The sequence below is a fragment of the Sminthopsis crassicaudata genome, chromosome 2, assembly GCF_048593235.1.
Source record: "Sminthopsis crassicaudata isolate SCR6 chromosome 2, ASM4859323v1, whole genome shotgun sequence".
Classification (NCBI taxonomy): domain Eukaryota; kingdom Metazoa; phylum Chordata; class Mammalia; order Dasyuromorphia; family Dasyuridae; genus Sminthopsis; species Sminthopsis crassicaudata.
The window spans coordinates 471376133-471394452 of NC_133618.1; positions in this window are offsets into that span (position 1 = coordinate 471376133).

Genomic DNA, 18320 nt, shown 5'->3' on the forward strand with positions numbered 1-18320 from the left:
ATTCTTATACATTGTGTTTGTTGGTTTTGAGATGGAAGGGGTTGGACAAAGTAGATTACATGGCATCATTGAACATGGAACTAGGACTAAATGGAGTCAAAGTGTACACATGGTATGATATTTTGGAGACTAGGATGCTTAACATGTTGTTATTGTGTATGTGTTTTTTAAATGACTGTGTATGATTCAAAAACCTTGGGTTCTGGTCCTACCTCTCCAATTAATTAGATATCTTTGGATTTCTATTCTGAGTTTATGTTGACATTTTCTTGGTTGAGTCTGTTGCTTGCTATGGCATGACATCCCTTGATCCACTCTATCATTATATCTTACACTTGTATTTTACCTTGGCTAACAAACACAATTATAGGATGATGAAGCAGAATCTGAGATGATGAATCAGAAAATAGCATATCAAAAATGTACTTGAATCTGTCTCTGAAAGACTGTTTCATCACAGAATCAAATCTTACATAAAAATCAAACCCTTGCCATTCAAGGAAAAGGAAAGTGACATTAACATAGAATACCAGGCAACTAGGGAAGATATATACGTTATATATATATTCCTCCTCTTCCTGTTGCTTCCTTGTCAATTAATACACCAGAAGAGTCAAAAAGAAAAATGACTGCATGTGGGAATTTTCTTCTCAGTAACCCAAATGATAGGACCCCTGTGAGTTCCATAGTCTTATTTGATTTTGAATTTCACTCTGCAAGTAATCCAAAATGACTTAAAATCATCATATTGAGTGAAACTGATTAATATACTCACAACTAGTTACTAGTTTACACCTTGTAAATATCAGTGATAATGTCTCTTCTGTATTGGAGAACTGACCTTTCAATTAAACTCAGTTGTGATAGTTTCTTTGCTTTTCTAACAGGGTTTCTCTTAGCCAGTTGCTATTTTGTGGTGCTGTTACCCCTGGCCATGGTGCTGATTGCTTTTTTAATAAATGAAGTAGAAGTAGCTATCTTCATTTCTCCATATAATTTGAAATCTTCTGAAACTGTGGAACAATAAACACAAAGAGGTGGCTTTAAAACATTAAAAAATGTTTTTCTACAAAGAAAACATGCATTAATCCTGTTTCTGCTATCAGAATTTAGCCAAACTTTATTAAGACCACAAACACAATCTGATAAGAGTATGCTTTCTTTTTTCCTAATGATTTTTAAGGGATTTGAGATTACAAGAATACAAAAATTAGGTATATGTGGGCATGTAAAATTGTAGCTCTTATCCAAATCTGTCTTGACTCTACAGCTGTCTTCAATGTTTTAAGAATAATAAATGTTTTGTGAATTAGGGCTTTTTATTTGCTCAAATATTTTTTTTTCTCTTTCAAAGAGTCCTTAGCCCACTGAGGTTTAATGAACAAGTTCTATTTCTTCCCTCCATTATATCTTAAATTTTATTTTTTATTCAGAATTTAACCAACCATAAATAAAATGCAAAGTAAAATAGAACAAGAAGTTCATGCACAAAACTGCCAAATTCTTTTATATACAGTTTGCTTTTCTTTTCAAGTATGTAACAAATTAAACACATAATTCACTTTTTTCTTTCGTTCTTTTGTTTTTTTGGCCCAATTTATTGATATTCTCCCTCTATCTATTCTAAAAAAAAAGTGGGAAAAAACCAAAACTCTTATAACAAATATGCATAGTAAAAGCAATGAAAATTCCTACATTGGCGTTGTCCAGAAATTTACATCTCATTCTCAGGAAGTGAGTGGTAGTATGTGTTACTGCTTGAGAAAAGAAAATCCTACCAGTTGATACTACTTCACAAGTAATGGGTTCTTTCTGAGATTATAGAACCTAGATTTGATTTGTCATCCAGTACCTTGAATGTTTTTAAAGTATGAACTGAACAACTAAAGAAGGTGAAAGCTTGTTCCAAACTTATTTTATTAGCCTTGCTAATCCTTTTTTTATAATATTTTGCAAATGTTTCCACTTAAGTTTTCAACTTATGAGAAACTTACAGCTAACACAATGTGATTATCACTTATGAAAATTGTAAGGTTGTTAATTTAGTTATATGGAGTTATTGTCATAATGTTAAAAACCAAAACTGGTAATTACTACTTATGGAAAGGAGGAGATAAAGTGATAGCCTTATCTGGATTGGTTCTGTCCGTTTATTTTATTTTTATTAAAGCTTTTTATTTTCAAAATTTATACATGGATATTTTTCAACATACACCCTTACAAAACCTTGTCTTCTGATTGTTTTCCTCCCTTTCCCCACACCCTCCCCTAGATGGCAAATGATCTAATATATGTTAAACATGCAATTCTTCTATATGTATTTCCACAAATATCAAGAAAATTCAGACCAAAAAGGGAAAAAATAAGAAAGAAAACAAAATGCAAGCAAACAACAACCAAAAAAGAGTGAAAATACTATGTTGTAGTCCACATTCAGTTTTCAGGATGCAGATGGCTTTCTTCATCATAAGGCCATTGGAACTGGCCTGAATCATCTCATTGTTGACAAGAGCCATTTCCATCAGAATTAATCATTATATAATCTTGCTGTTTCCATGAATGTTCTCCTGGTTCTGCTCATTTCAGATAGTATCCGTTCATGTAAGTATCATGTAAGTTGGAGATCAAACAAAGAACATCAAGGGGCAACCACCCTCAACATTTGGACATAATTACAAAGTGCGCTCCAGAATGGTTGAATCAATTCACAACTCTACCAACAATGTATTAGTGTCCCAGTTTTCCCACATCCCCTCTTACATTCATCATTATTATTTCCTATCATCTTAGTCAATCTGAGAGGTATGTAGTGGTGCCTCAGAGTTGTCTTAATTTGCATTTCTTTGATCAATAGTGATGTAGAGCACTTTTTCATAAGCATGGAAATGGTTTAATTTCTTCAAGTGAAAATTGTTCATATCCTTTGACCATTTATCATTTGGAGAATGGCTTGAATTCTTAAAAATTTGAGTCCATTTTCTATGTATTTTAGAAATGAGGCCTTTATCAGAAGCTTTAACTATAAAAATGTTTTCCCAGTTTACTTCTTCCATTCTAATCTTATCTGCATTAGTTTTGTTTGTACAAAAACTTTTCAATTTAACATAATCAAAATTATCCATTTTGTATTCAACAATGTACTCAAGTTCTTCTTTGGCCACAAATTCCTTCCTTCTCCACAGATCTGAGAGTTAATTATCCTTTGTTCTTCTAATTTGCTTATAATATCACTCTTTATGTCTAAATTGTTAACCCATTTCAATCTTATCTTGGTATAGGGTGATGTGGGTCAATGCCTAATTTCTACTAATTTCCAATTTTCCTAGTAGTTTTTGTCAAATAGTGAGTTCTTATATCAAAAACTGGGGTTTGTGGGTTTGTCAAACACTAGATTACATTGATTATTTTGTCCTGTGAACCTAATCTATTCCATTGATTAACTATTCTGTTTCTTAGCCAGTACTAAATGGTTTTGATGACCACTGCTTTGAGATAATATAGTTTAAGGTATGGTGCAGCTAGGCTACTTTCATTTGCATTTTTTCATTAATTCCTTGAAATTCTTGATCTTTTGTTCTTCCAGAAGAATTTTGTTATTTCTTTCTAGCTCTGTGAAGTAATTTCTTGGGAGTTTGATTAGTATGACACTGATTAAGTAGATTAATTTTGGTAGTATTGTCATTTTTTATTATTTTAGCTCATTTTAGCCCATGAGCAGTAATATTTTTCTAAGAAATTAAATCTAGGGCAGCTAGGTGGCGCAGTGGATAGAGCACCAGCCCTGAATTCAGGAGGACCCCAGTTCAAATCTGATCTCTGACACTTAACACTTCCTAGCTGTGTGACCCTGGGCAAGTCCCGTAACCCCAGCCTCAAAAAAAAAAAAAAATTAGATCTGCCTTTATTTGTGTGATGAAAAGTGTTTTGTAGTTTTGCTCATATAGTTCTTGACTTTCTCTTGGCAGATAGATTCCCAAATATTTTAAACTATGGACAGTTATTTTAAATGGAATTTCTCTTTGTATTTCTTGCTGCTGAACATTGTGGTAATATATAAAAATGCTGATGATTTATGTGGATTTGCTAAAATTGTGAACTGTTTCTAGTAACTTTTTAGTTGATTTTCAAGTATATCATCATATCATCTGCAAACAAGGATAATTTGGTTTCCTCATTACCTACTCTAATTCCTTTAATCTCTTTTTCTTCTCTTATTGCCAAATCTAACATTTCTAATACAATATTGAGTAGTAATGGTGAAAATGAGCAACATTGCTTCACCCTTGATTTTATTGGGAATGGTTCTAGTTTAACTCTTTTATATCTGATACTTGCTTATAACCTTAAATAGATGCTCTTGATCATTTTAAGGAAAACTACATTCATTCCTATACTCTTTAGTGCCTTAATAGGAATGGGTGTTGAATTTTGACAAATGCTTTTTTCTGCATCTATTGAGATAATCACATGATTTTTGTTAGTTTGGTTATTGATATATCGATTATGCTAATAGTTTTCCTAGTATTGAACCAGTCCTACATTCCTGGTATAAATCTTACTTTGTCATGGTGTATCATCCTGGGGATAATTGCTGTAGTCTCTTTGCTAATGTTTTATTTAAAATGTTTGCATCAATATTTATTAGGGAAATTGGTCTATAATTTTCTTTCTCTATTTTGACCTTACCTAGTTTAAATATCATCACCATGTCTAGTTCATAAAAAAGAATTTCGTAGGAATCCTTCTTTCCCTATTTTTCCAAATAGTTTGCATAATATTGGAATTAATTGTTCTTTAAATATTTGGTAGAATTCACATGTAAATCCATGTGGTTCTGGAGATTTTTTCTTAAGGAGTTGATTAATAGCTTGTTCAATTTCTTTTTCTAAAATGGGACTATTTAAACAATTTATTTTCCCCTCTGTTAATCTGGGAAGTCTATATTTTTGTAAATATTTATCCATTTCACTTAGATTAGTATATTCATTGGCATACAGTTGGGCAAAATAGCTCTTAATTATTGCTCCAATTTCCTTGTCATTGGTGAAAAGTTCACCATTTTCATTTTTGATACAAACAATTTCATTTTCTTCTTTCCTTTTTCTGATCAAATCAACTAAATATTTATCTATTTTTTTTCATAAAACCAGCTTAGTTTTGTTTAATAGTTCAATAGTTTTTTTTAACTTTCAACTTTATTAATCTCCTTTTTTATTTTCAGAATTTCAATTTTGGTTTTGAATTGGGGATTTTTAATTTGTTCTTTTTCTAGTTTTTTTAGTTGCATGCTCAGTTCATTGATCTCTTTCTCTATTTAATGCAAATAAGCATCTAGAAATAAAAAAATTCCCTTAAGAACTACTTTGGCTGCATCCCATAGTATGTTGTCTCATTATTGTCATTCTTTTGTCATTGATAATAAAATTATCAATTGTGTCTATAATTTGTTGTTCTTTAGGATCAGATTATTTAGTTTCCAATGAATTTTTGGTCAATTTTTCCCTGACTTTATTACATGTGATTTTTGTTGCATCATGATCTATCTGAAAAAGATGCATTTACTATTTCTGTCTTTTTGCATTTGACTTTGAGGTTTTTGTGCCCTAATATATGGTCAATTTTTGTGTTGGTTCCATGAACTGCTGAGAAAAAAAGTATACTCCTTTCTGTCTCCATTCAGTTTTTTCCAAAGATCTATCATACCTAACTTTTCTAAAATTCAATCTACCTCCTTAACTTCTTTATTTATTTTAAGATTAGATTTATCTAATTCTGACAGAGCAAGGTTGAGATCCCTCACTACTATAGTTTTGCTGTGTATTTCTTCTTGCAGCTCTCTTAACTTCTTTAGGAATTTAGATGCTATACCACTTGGTGCATATATGTTTAGTACTGATATTACTCCTTTATTTGTGGTACCCATTAGTTTAAATTAGTTATTAGTTTAAAATATAGTTTTCTTCATTATCTCTTTTAATTAGATCTATTTTTGCTTTTGCTTGATCTTAGATCAGGATTACTACCCCTGCTTTTTTTACTTCACTTGAAGCATAATTGGTTCCGCTCCAGCCTTTTACCTTTACTCTATATGTATCATTCTGTGTTTCTTGTAAACAACATATTGTAGGATTCTGGCTTTTAATCCAGTCTGCTATCCGCTTCTGTTTTATGGGAGAGTTCATTCCATTCACATTCAAAATTAAAATGACTAATTCTGTATTTCCTGCCATCTTAGTTTCCTTAAGTTGTGCTTTTCCCTTTCCTTTCTCCTTTTCCCTTCTCCCCTGTATTTTGGGTTTTTTTGCTTAATAAAAAAAAAAAAAAAGGTTGAGATCTGCTTTTAGGGCATATTGCATAGGGCATATTGTTTATTGCAACTTCATGAGAGTAATAAAAAAAAAAAACCTATCTATTGCTAAACTGTGATCAGTGAAACTTGCTATTTGAGATAAAATCTCTTGGGACTATAATGGATATTATGTTTGTGTGGGACCAATGGGATGAGTTTTCTCAGTATTCAGTCACATAATTCCTGTTCTGAGAGTTGGGAGATTGGGCTTTGGACTCTGGGTCCAGGAGGAATCCTAGGGGGGAGAAGTCACATGATCTCTAGAGGGATGAATCTTGAATCTTGGGATGGAGGAAGTTAGTGAAGTTACAGGAAATGACTTGACCCATAGGAAGCATTCAACATTGGTGACCATTGGTCAAGGTTGGCTACACTCTCTTAGTCTATTCAATGAAAAGGCTTGGGTCTTTTCCTATTTAAGTGCCTGTTCTATTTCTACTGGCCAGGTCCTACTTCTACATGGTGGGAGTTGGGATGGCTCCCAGGTGTGAATGGACCTCTCCCTGCAAGGATTAAATAAATACTTTCTCTTTGTTGTAAGGAGCCTTTAAATGGGCTGCACCACAGCGCATCATTGAGACCCGGAAGTAATTTCTGTGGATATTAGGACTGCCCTTGGGTGGGATCCTGTCCATGATGAGATAGCTTCGTAATGGGTGACTCTCTCGCTGATTGGCTGTGTGTGTGACCTCACAGGCCCTATGTAAGCCCACTGCAGGCAGCAATCGCCCTCTTTAACCTGGCGTTCTTCACCTTGGCTTCCCAGCCTGGGTGGCCAAGCCAAGATGGGTAGCCAAAAAAGGTAAGGGTTTTGGTAGTGAACACATGGGTCTTCTGACCAGGTGTTCACTCAGGAACCAACAAGTTAGGGCATTATGTGAGTAGGTATAATAAAGGCTTTTAAGATTACACGTGGTTGTTCTTGAGTGCGCTACTGGTTATTAAGCTAGTAATTGTAACTGCCAGGAGAGCACGTTACACTTTGTACCTGAAGTTGTCTCTGATTAGTTAATTTGGGAAACAGGTCTAGCACCAGCTCACACATTTTGAATTCAGGTATAATTGTTTGATGGATTATTAAATCAGTGATTTTCCAGTGAAGAGAAATGGCACAAGCTATTCAGAGGAATGTGATCCCATTGGAGATCTATATCTGGACAAAAGTTGGGAGGACAACCTTTGGCTTAAGCTTAAACTGAATATTCTGGCTCAGTTTCCCTATTGTGGTCCTTTGAGTTATGTTTCCCACCTGATTATTCCTGAATCTGACTAAGAGGTGGAACTATTAGTGCTTGTTTGGTTGTCAGTTGTGACTCTTACCTGAAGGCAAACAGAGATAAAAGATGCTTTATCCTGCCATAAATGTACTTTTAGGCTTGAGCCTGAAGGACCATTTGATGATATTGTAATTGTATCCCCGTTTTTTCCTCTTAAAGCAAATCATTATAATCTCAGTACGTGGTGAGTAGGAGATATAAACACAAACACAGTATTAGATCTTGCTATTTTTCAGTCTGAAAATATATGGTCATTATATCCTAAATGATGAGGTAAATGAGTATTTGGCCTAATTATCTGCCTAATACTGATATTATGTATCTGTGTGTGTGTGTGTGTGTGTGTGAAATAAGATCCTTGTTTCAAAATGTAAAAATAACTGGGTATTGATACAACTGTCTGTGGGACCTGTTATTCTATTGATTATTGAAATTAAATCAGAAATATCTTCAGTTGGAGAAGAGAATCTTATTTCAGTTTTCTTAGAGGATGTAATACAATTGTAATTGTAATTTACAATACATTGTAAGAGGATATATTTTTATTACATCAATGAAAGAGTCCATTTTATTCAAGTTTATTACTAATATGGAAACAACATTTGTTTGTACTGCATGTCCTGTGCTACCAACATTTTGATATGTACTATTCTATAATTAAGTACTTAAGAAAACCAAACCTCTTTATTATAATTGGAGTAAGTCAGCCTCTTATAAGACAGATTCATTTGTGCCACTATTGAACCTAGGGGTGGGAAGTCTCTATCTGAAAGATTGCATCATGTTTCTATGCCAACTGAAAACCTCTCAATTTGTCATTGTGTCCACCCCAGTGTCTAACCTCTTTAAACACTTTTTCACATGTACCCTTGGCCACCTAAACTCTCCCTTTACTGTTTACAATGCCACCCCATTACCCCATTTCTTACTAGATTTGTTTCCTTTAGGTTACAGCTGATTCACCTTCCAATGATGGTCAACACTGAATACTATCCTATTTCTGATCCTGAGACTTAGTACCTACTAGATGCTGCTTCAATCAGCTTCAAGACCCTTGAGCTTGTAACTTCTTTAAGTGGGATCTATACAGCATGAATACCTCTACGTCTAATCACAGCTGGAAGCAGCTTAAGTAGATGAGACCTTTTCTTCATACCCCCAAAAGATTTTGGGCCCCATTTATTTGAAGGGGGAAATTATAGGATAAATAGACTCTAGCAAAAGATCATGTCCTTGGCAGCAATCCAGTATCTGAGTGGGTCCTAGGAAAGAACAATGTGATTCTGTAGAGAATTATCTTGTACTGACAGAATTATCTTGTTCAGACAGAGCTATCCTGTACTGATGCCCAGTTACCTTATACAATCTGGAAGTTAAGCTACAGATGTCAACTCCCAAGACTATCTTGTATAAACAGGTCACCCATGACCACCAGTTGATTTACTGATGCACACAATTGGCATAGGTAGCAATCTTCCTCGGGGTTCTTCCCCAAAAAAGGTAACACCTCACCTCTTGTCATTTGCTAGTTCCTTTAGGGAACTTAGCCAGCTTGTTAAGCATAATAATAAAGCTTTGTCTCTTGAATAGAAGATATTTAAAGACAGTTTGAATTTGTAAATTTTTTTTCAGATGATTCTGAACTTCCATGACTTGTATGTCATAATTACTATCTGAAATTGTGGCTATTCATTTCATTAATCATATGGAAATTTTATTATGCTTATTTGAGCTTAAAGAACACCTGGTGCATTGTTGAGCTTGTCATGAGAAACCACTCAAACCTTGAAAATGATTGTAGTATAATCCACCTTTCCCCTGCCTTCCCACATATGATTTGTGTATGATTTAGTGCAACAGGAGGAGGTCTCCTACCCAGGAGAACTTCCAGCTTGCAAACTGTATTCCTCACTCTGAAAATGACTAATTAAACAACTGATTTATCCCTAAAACCTATTTGTAGGCCTGTTTTGTTCATTTCCAATTAGTCACAGTTTAGAGTCTAAGACAGCAATATTCTGTTAACAATCACAATCCTCAAATCTTTCAATATTATATTTCTTTACAATGTTATCTTATAATATGAACAAGTTCATCTTAAATGTGTTCACAATCTATCACAAGAATTTATATGTACATTATGGGTTAGCTCTCTGGAGGGCCTTGGGGTCAGCCAGAGTCAGGATAAAATAAAGTCCTTGGTCTTTAGGGGGAGAAGTGAAGGTAGCAGACAAGCAAAATTCTAGATTCTGGCGTCCAGAGTCAGCAGCGTTTCTCCTCATCCTGCAGTCAAGTGCCTCTGGCCTCTCTCCCTCTACCCTCCAATCCTTGCCTATGATTATCTTAACACCAAACATTCATCTAGCACCAATGGTGAGAAGAGCCATTTATCCAAATATATGCTAATAGAGTCATTGTCTCACATCAAATAGGTAATTAGCCTTAAGTGCTCTGGTTGTCAGATTCAAGCATACCTTTTGGAGTTTCAGCCCTCTACATTTATAGATATTAATATACATATCTTTCTCAACTTACATCTTTCCAAGATGAAGGACTTTTGTTGTTCGTGGTTTTATACTCTTGTTATCAATCAGATCCTGAACTGGCCTCTAATCTATGGATGGCCAGAGCCAAACAGAGCAGGATAGATGCAGGAGAGTCCCAAATCAAACAGAAGTTTAATTTCAGAGTGAGGGAAAAAGCTTGCAAGCAAGAAGGCATATTAGATACATGTGCCAGGGCTCTGCTTTTAGTGGGGGGACCCAACGCAGTATGGGGAGATCTCAATATTTATAACAATGTCTAAGCATCAGAAAAGCATAGACAAGTGTCTATGCTCCAGTCATGAAGCCCTGCTATGAATCAAACTTGTCTCATTGTTGCTGTTATCCTTCATTGTCAGCACGTGGACAAGGAAGGAATTTATGGCCAAAGAAGAACTAGAGAACATTAACTAGAGAACATTGTGAAATGCAAAATAGATAATTTTGATTATATTAAGTTTAAAAGTTTTTGTGCAAACAAGATCGTGGAGACAAGAATAGAAGGGAAACAGAAAACTGGGAAAGAATTTTACATCCAAGGATTTTGATAAAAGTCTTATTTCTAAAATATAGAATTGACTCAAATTATAAGAAAACAAGACATTTTCCAATTGATAAATGGTCAAAGGCTATGAACAGGTAATTTTCAGATAAAGAAATTAACACTTTAATTTAATAAAGTCAAAAAAAGAGATAGTTCAAGATAAAAATAATTAACAGGAAATTCTTGTCTGAGGAGGGGTAAAAGGAGATAATTTGAGATACAAATGATTAAGAGAAATTCCTGTTTTATTTACAAATATCTCCAGAACCTCTTGGATAACATCTCTGTGCAAATGTTTTTATGACCCTAGTTATGTATAAAAGGAAGGTCTAAAAAAAATGGAATCCTCACACTCCGTCTACACCAGCCTTGTGCCCGCCAACTGGCGTCCCCTTGCCAGGCAATTTGGCAGTCCTGGAGGCCAAATACCTGTCTATCCCTTTATTATCAATAAAGACTTTGTTTTGGGGGCAGCTAGGTGGCACAGTGGATAGAGCACCAGCCTTGAATTCAGGAGGACCCGAGTTCAAATTTGGTCTCTGACACTTAACACTTCTTAGCTGTGTGATCCTGGGCAAATCACTTAACCCTAGCCTCAGGGGAAAAAAAATAAAGACTTTGTTTTGATCAGCATTGAGTAGTGAATTCATTCACTACCGAACCTGCCCTTGGTTATTTTGGGGAAGGAGAGAGAGGTTAATCAGACTCTGGAGGAGAAGAGCTGATCCATCTTGGCTTAGAGACACAATTTACTCCTCATTAACACCATTTCTAGTTATATGAAAAAATGCTCTAAATCACAATTGATCAGAGAAATGTAAATTTTTTTTTTTTTTTTTTTGGGAGTTAGGAATATTTTATTCTTTGTCTCTATATCTTTTTTTTTTTCTTTCTTTTTTTTTTTAATTTTTAATTTTATTTTATAATTATTATTTTTTTTTTTAAATTTTTTATTTTATTTTATAATTATAACATTTTTTGACAGTACATATGCATGGGTAATTTTTTACAACATTATCCCTTGCACTTACTTCTATTCAGATTTTTTCCCTTCCTCCCCCAACCCCCTCCCCCTGATGGCAAGCAGTCTTATATATGTTGAATATATTACAGTATAATTTAGATACAATATATGTGTGTAGAACCGAATTTTTTGTTGCACAGGAAGAATTGGATTCAGAAGGTAAAAATAACAGTTTACACTCATTTCCCTGTGTTCCTTTTCTGGATGTAGCTGATTCTGTCCATCATTAATCAATTGGAATTGGATTAGCTCTTCTCTATGTTGAAGAAATCCACTTCCATCAGCATACATCCTCGTACAGTATCATTGTTGAAGTGTATAATGATCTTCTGGTTCTGCTCGTTTCACTCAGCATCAGTTGATGTAAGTCTCTCCAAGCCTCTCTGTATTTCTCCTGTTGGTCATTTCTTATAGAACAATAATATTCCATAACATTCATATACCATAGTTTACCCAACCATTCTCCAATTGATGGACATCCATTCATCTTCCAGCTTCTAGCCACTATGAAAAGGGCTGCCACAAACATTTTGGCACATACAGGACCCTTTCCCTTCTCTAGTAGTTCCTTGGGGTATAAGCCCAGTAGTAGTATGGCTGGGTCAAAGGGTATGCACATTTTGATAACTTTTTGGGCATAATTCCAGATTGCTCTCCAGAATGGTTGGATTCTTTCACAACTCCACCAACAATGCATCAGTGTCCCAGTTTTCCCACAGCCCCTCCAACATTCATCGTTATTTGTTCCTGTCATCTTAGCCAATCTGACAGGTGTGTAATGATACCTCAGAGTTGTCTTAATTTGCATTTCTCTGATCAATAGTGATTTGGAACACTCTTTCATATGAGCGGAAATAGTTTTAATTTCATCATCTGAAAATTGTCTGTTCATATCCTTTGACCATTTATCAATTGGAGAATGGCTTGATTTCTTATAAATTAAAGTCAATTCTCTGTATATTTTGGAGATGAGGCCTTTATCAGAACCTTTAACTGTAAAAATTTTTTCCCAATTTGTTACTTCCCTTCTAATCTTGTTTGCATTAGTTTTGTTTGTGCAGAAACTTTTTAATTTGGTGTAATCAAAATGTTCTATTTTGTGATCAATAATGGTCTCTAGTTCTCCCTTGGACACAAACTCCTTCCTCCTCCACAAGTCTGAGAGGTAAACCATCCCCTGTTCCTCCAATTTATTTATGATTTCGTTCTTTATGTCTAAATCTTGGACCCATTTTGATCTAATCTTAGTATGTGGTGTTAAATGTGGGTCCATGCCTAGTTTCTGCCATATTAATTTCCAGTTTTCCCAGCAGTTTTTGTCAAATAATGAATTCTTATCCCAAAATTTGGGATCTTTGGGTTTGTCAAAGATTAGATTGCTATTTTTATTCACTATCTTGTCCTGTGAACCTAACCTATGCCACTGATCAACTAGTCTATTTCTTAGCCAATACCAAATGGTTTTGGTGACTGTTGCTTTATAATATAGCTTTAAATCAGGTACACTTAGACCACCTTCCTCTGACTTTTTTTTCATTACTTCCCTTGAAATTCTCGACCTTTTGTTGTTCCATACGAATTCTGTTGTTATTTTTTCTAGGTTATTTAAATAGTTTTTTGGAAGTCTGATTGGTATAGCACTAAATAAATAGATTAGTTTAGGGAGTATTGTCATCTTAATTATATTCGCTCGGCCTATCCAAGAGCACTGAATGTCTTTCCAATTATTTAAATCTGACTTTATTTTTGTGGCAAGTGTTTTGTAATTTTGCTCACATAATTCCTGACTCTCCTTTGGTAGATATATTCCCAAATATTTTATGCTATCGACCGTTATTTTGAATGGAATTTCTCTTTGTATCTCTTGCTGTTGGATTGTGTTGTTAATGTATAAAAATGCTGAGGATTTATGTGGATTTATTTTGTATCCTGCGACTTTGCTAAAATTCTGAATTATTTCTAATAGCTTTTTAGCAGAGTCTTTGGGGTTCTCTAAGTATACCATCATGTCATCTGCGAAAAGTGACAATTTGATTTCTTCATTTCCTACTCTAATTCCTTGGATCTCTTTCTCGGCTCTTATTGCCAAGGCTAGAGTTTCTAGTACTATATTGAATAGTAATGGTGATAGTGGGCAACCTTGTTTCACTCCTGATCTTACAGGGAAAGGTTCTAGTTTATCACCATTACATATGATGTTTACTGAAGGTTTTAAATATATGCTCATTATTATTTTAAGGAATAGTCCATTTATTCCTATACTCTCAAGCGTTTTTAGTAGGAATGGATGTTGGATTTTATCAAATGCCTTTTCTGCATCTATTGAGATGATCATATGGTTTTTATTAATTTGATTATTAATATGGTCAATTATACTAATAGTTTTCCTAATATTAAACCAGCCCTGCATTCCTGGTATAAATCCCACTTGGTCATAGTGTATTATCCTGGGGATGATTTTCTGAAGTCTATTTGCTAATATCTTATTTAAGATTTTAGCATCAATATTCATTAAGGAAATTGGTCTATAGTTTTCTTTCTCAGTTTTCAGTCTACCTGGTTTAGGTATCAGTACCATGTCTGTGTCATAGAAGGAATTTGGTAGGACTCCTTCAATCCCTATTTTTTCAAATAGTTTACATAGCATTGGAGTTAGTTGTTCTTTAAATGTTTGGTAGAATTCACCTGTAAATCCATCTGGTCCTGGGGATTTTTTCTTAGGAAGTTGGTTAATAGCTTGGTCTATTTCTTTTTCTGAGATGGGACTATTTAAACTACTTACTTCTTCCTCTGTTAATCTGGGCAAGCTATATTTTTGAAGGTATTCTTCCATTTCATTTAAGTTATCGAATTTATTGGCATAAAGTTGAGCAAAGTGGCTCCTAACTATTGTTCTAATTTCCTCTTCATTAGTGGTGAGTTCACCCTTTTCATTTTCAAGACTATCAATTTGCTTTTTCTCTTTCCTTTTTTTAATCAGGTTTACTAAGGGTTTGTCTATTTTGTTGGTTTTTTCATAAAACCAACTCTTAGTTTTATTAATTAATTCAATAGTTTTTTTACTTTCAATTTTATTAATCTCACCTTTTATTTTTTGAATTTCAAGTTTTGTGTTTGTCTGGGGGTTTTTAATTTGTTCCTTTTCTAGCAATTTTAGTTGTAAACCCAATTCGTTGGCCCTCTCTTTCTCTATTTTATGCAGGTAGGCCTGTAGAGATATAAAACTTCCCCTAATTACTGCTTTGGCTGTATCCCACACATTTTGGTATGATGTCTCATTATTGTCATTTTCTTGGGTGAAGTTATTAATTATGTCTATGATTTGCTGTTTTACCCAATCATTCTTTAGTATAAGATTATTTAGTTTCCAATTATTTTTTGGTCTATTTTCCCCTGGCTTTTTATTAAATGTTATTTTGATTGCATTATGGTCTGAAAAGGATGCATTTACTATTTCTGCCTTACTGCATTTGATTTTGAGATTTTTATGCCCTAGTATATGATCAATTTTTGTATAGGTTCCATGAACTGCTGAGAAGAAAGTATATTCCTTTCTGTCTCCATTTAGCTTTCGCCAAAGATCTATCATATCAAACTTTTCTAGTATTCTATTTACCTCTTTGACTTCTTTCTTATTTATTTTGTGGTTTGATTTATCTAATTCTGAGAGTGCAAGGTTGAGATCTCCCGCTATTATAGTTTTGCTATCTATTTCCTCTTGCAGCTCTCTTAATTTCTCTTTTAAGAATTTAGATGCTGCACCACTTGGTGCATACATGTTTAATATTGATACTGCTTCACTATTGATGCTTCCCTTTAGCAGGATATAATGCCCTTCCTTATCTCTTTTAATTAGATCAATTTTTGTTTTTGCTTGATCTGAGATGAGGATGGCTACTCCTGCTTTTTTGGTTTTGCCTGAAGCATAATAGATTCTGCTCCACCCTTTTACTTTTAGTTTGAATGTCTCATCCTGTTTCAGGTGTGTTTCCTGTAAACAACATATAGTAGGATTCTGACTTTTAATCCAGTCTGCTAACTGCTTCCTCTTTATGAGGCAGTTTGCCCCATTCACATTTATGGTTAGAAGGACTAATTCTATTTTGCTTGCCATCCTATTAACCCCTGCTTATGCTTTTCCCCTTTCCTTCCCTTTTACCCTCCTATCCAGTATTAAACTGGTAAACACCACTTGCTTTTCACAGCCCTCCCTTTTTAGGATCCCTCCCCCACCTTAAAGATCCTCCCCTTATTTTACCCCTTTTCCTCGAAATTACTGTATTCCCTTCCCCTTAGCTTACTCCTTCCCTTTCACTTTTCAATGAAGTGGAAGAAGTTTCACCATAAATCGAATATGTCTATTGATACACGCTATGTTCATCTCCCTCCTTTCTTTCTCTCAGATATAATAGGTTACCTTTGCCTCTTCATGAGATGTAGTACCACCACTTTATACTTTTTTATGATATAATCTCCTTTCCACCTCTAGTTTCTAAGACAAATTGTACATATGTTCTTTACATATTTTTTTGACAGAAGTATAGTTCTCAAGATTTCTTTTTACCTTTTTTAGAAGTCTCTTGAGTTCTGTATTTGAAGATCAAACCTCTTATGTAGGTCTGGTTTTTTCATCAAAAATAGATGGAATTCATTTATTTCGTTAAATGTCCATCTTCTTCCCTGGAAAACGATGCTCATTCTTGCTGGGTAAGAGAAATGTAAATTAAGAAAACTCTTGAGGTACCACTACACACCTCTCAGGTTGCCTAAGATGACAGGAAAAGATAATGATGAATGTTGGAAGGGATGTGGGAAAACTGGTATACTGATGCATTGTTGGTGGAGTTATGAACTGATCCAACCATTCTGGAAAGCAATATGGAACTATGCCCAAAGGACTATCAAACTGTACAACCCTTTGATCTAGTAATGTCCCTACTAGGCCTGTTTCCCAAAGAGATTATAAAAAAGAGAAAAGGACCTACATGTGCAAAAATGGCAGCCCTTTTTGTAGTGACAAGGAATTAAAAATTGAGTGGATGTTCATCAGTTTTGGAGAATAAATTATATGAATATTATGGAATATTATTGTTCTATAAGAAATGATCAACAGGTTGATTTCAGAAAGGCCTGGAGAGACTAATGTGAACTGATGCTAAGTAAAGTGAATAGAACCAAGAGAACATTGTGCACAGCAATAAGAAGATTATGAGATGATCAGTTCTGATGGACATGGCTCTTTTCAACAGCAAGGTGATTCAGGCCAGTTCCTATGGACTTGTGATGAAAAGCACCCAGAGAAAGGACTGTGGGGATTGAGTGGGGATCACAAGATATTTTCACCTTTTTTGTTGTTTGCTTGCTTTTTGTTTTCTTTCTCCTTTTTTCCCCCTTTTTGATATGATTTTTCTTGTGCAGCATAATTGTGGAAATATGTATTGAAGAATTTCACATGTTTAACATATATTGGATTACTTGTTATCAGAGGGAAGGAATGGGAGAAAAAAAGGGAGGAAAAAATTTGGAACACTAGGTTTTGCAAAGGTGAATGTTGAAAATTACTTATGGATATATTTTGAAAATTAAAAAAAAAAACTTAAAAAAACTAAGCCTTTCCAAGTTTTCAGTTTTAGTGCTTTCCCTGAGAATATTTCCCAGTTTTCAATTTTAGTGTCTTCCCTCTGGGATTAGCTCCAATTTATTATACATATACTTTTTTTTTTTTTTTTTTGTATATCATTTGCATTTTGTTCCTTCCATTATCCGCTTTAAAACTCAATTTCCGACTTTCTGTCCACTAATAGACTATTTATTCTCCTGAATTTTATTCTCCATGAACTTGGCATGGAGAATGGCTCTATGCTATGGCTACTTTAGACTTGAAAATTTCATCTCAGATGCCAATATTTTTTGTACATTTCAACATATTACAGAATCAAATATACTATAAGTTAAGTAGGGGAGAGCTCTGCGGGAATGGGGGCAACGATGAGGGAAGATTTCACAGAGGAAATGGAGAATTCTGGGAGGTTGAGCAGAAAAAAAAAGTGGTTGGAATGAAGAATATTTGAAAGATAATGTAAGAAAAAAACAAAAACTCAGGAAAGAGGGATGCTTTTGGTCTTCTTGGTATCCTCAGCACTCTGGCATGGTGCCTGGTCCCCGGCTGGTGCTTCATGCCATTTGACGGACTGGATTGCTGAGGGATGTTTTATGAGGACAGTGGCAGTTAGACTTGTGCTTAGAAAGGCGGTTTGCTATTTAGAGTTTTTACATTAGGCGGTTCTTCTTAACCTAAAGGTCTCCGGTTGATTGGTTAGTTAATTTCTCCTCACAGACAAGGCTCTACAGGAACTTGTTCTAGTATTAAAGCTCCCCTCTCTCCCCTCGCAGGCCCGGTCCCCGGAAGGTTTCTCCCACGACGGCCTCGCTCGCAGTCAGCCCTGTGGGTTCCCTTCGCTCTTTGAAACCCGACAAGCATGTGGCTCTAAAATAGGAAACGCCAAAGGACGCGAAGAGACGGGGTAGTCACGGAGCAAACCCAGGATTGTTTGGGGTGGGGGCAGGAGCGCGAACCTAATCT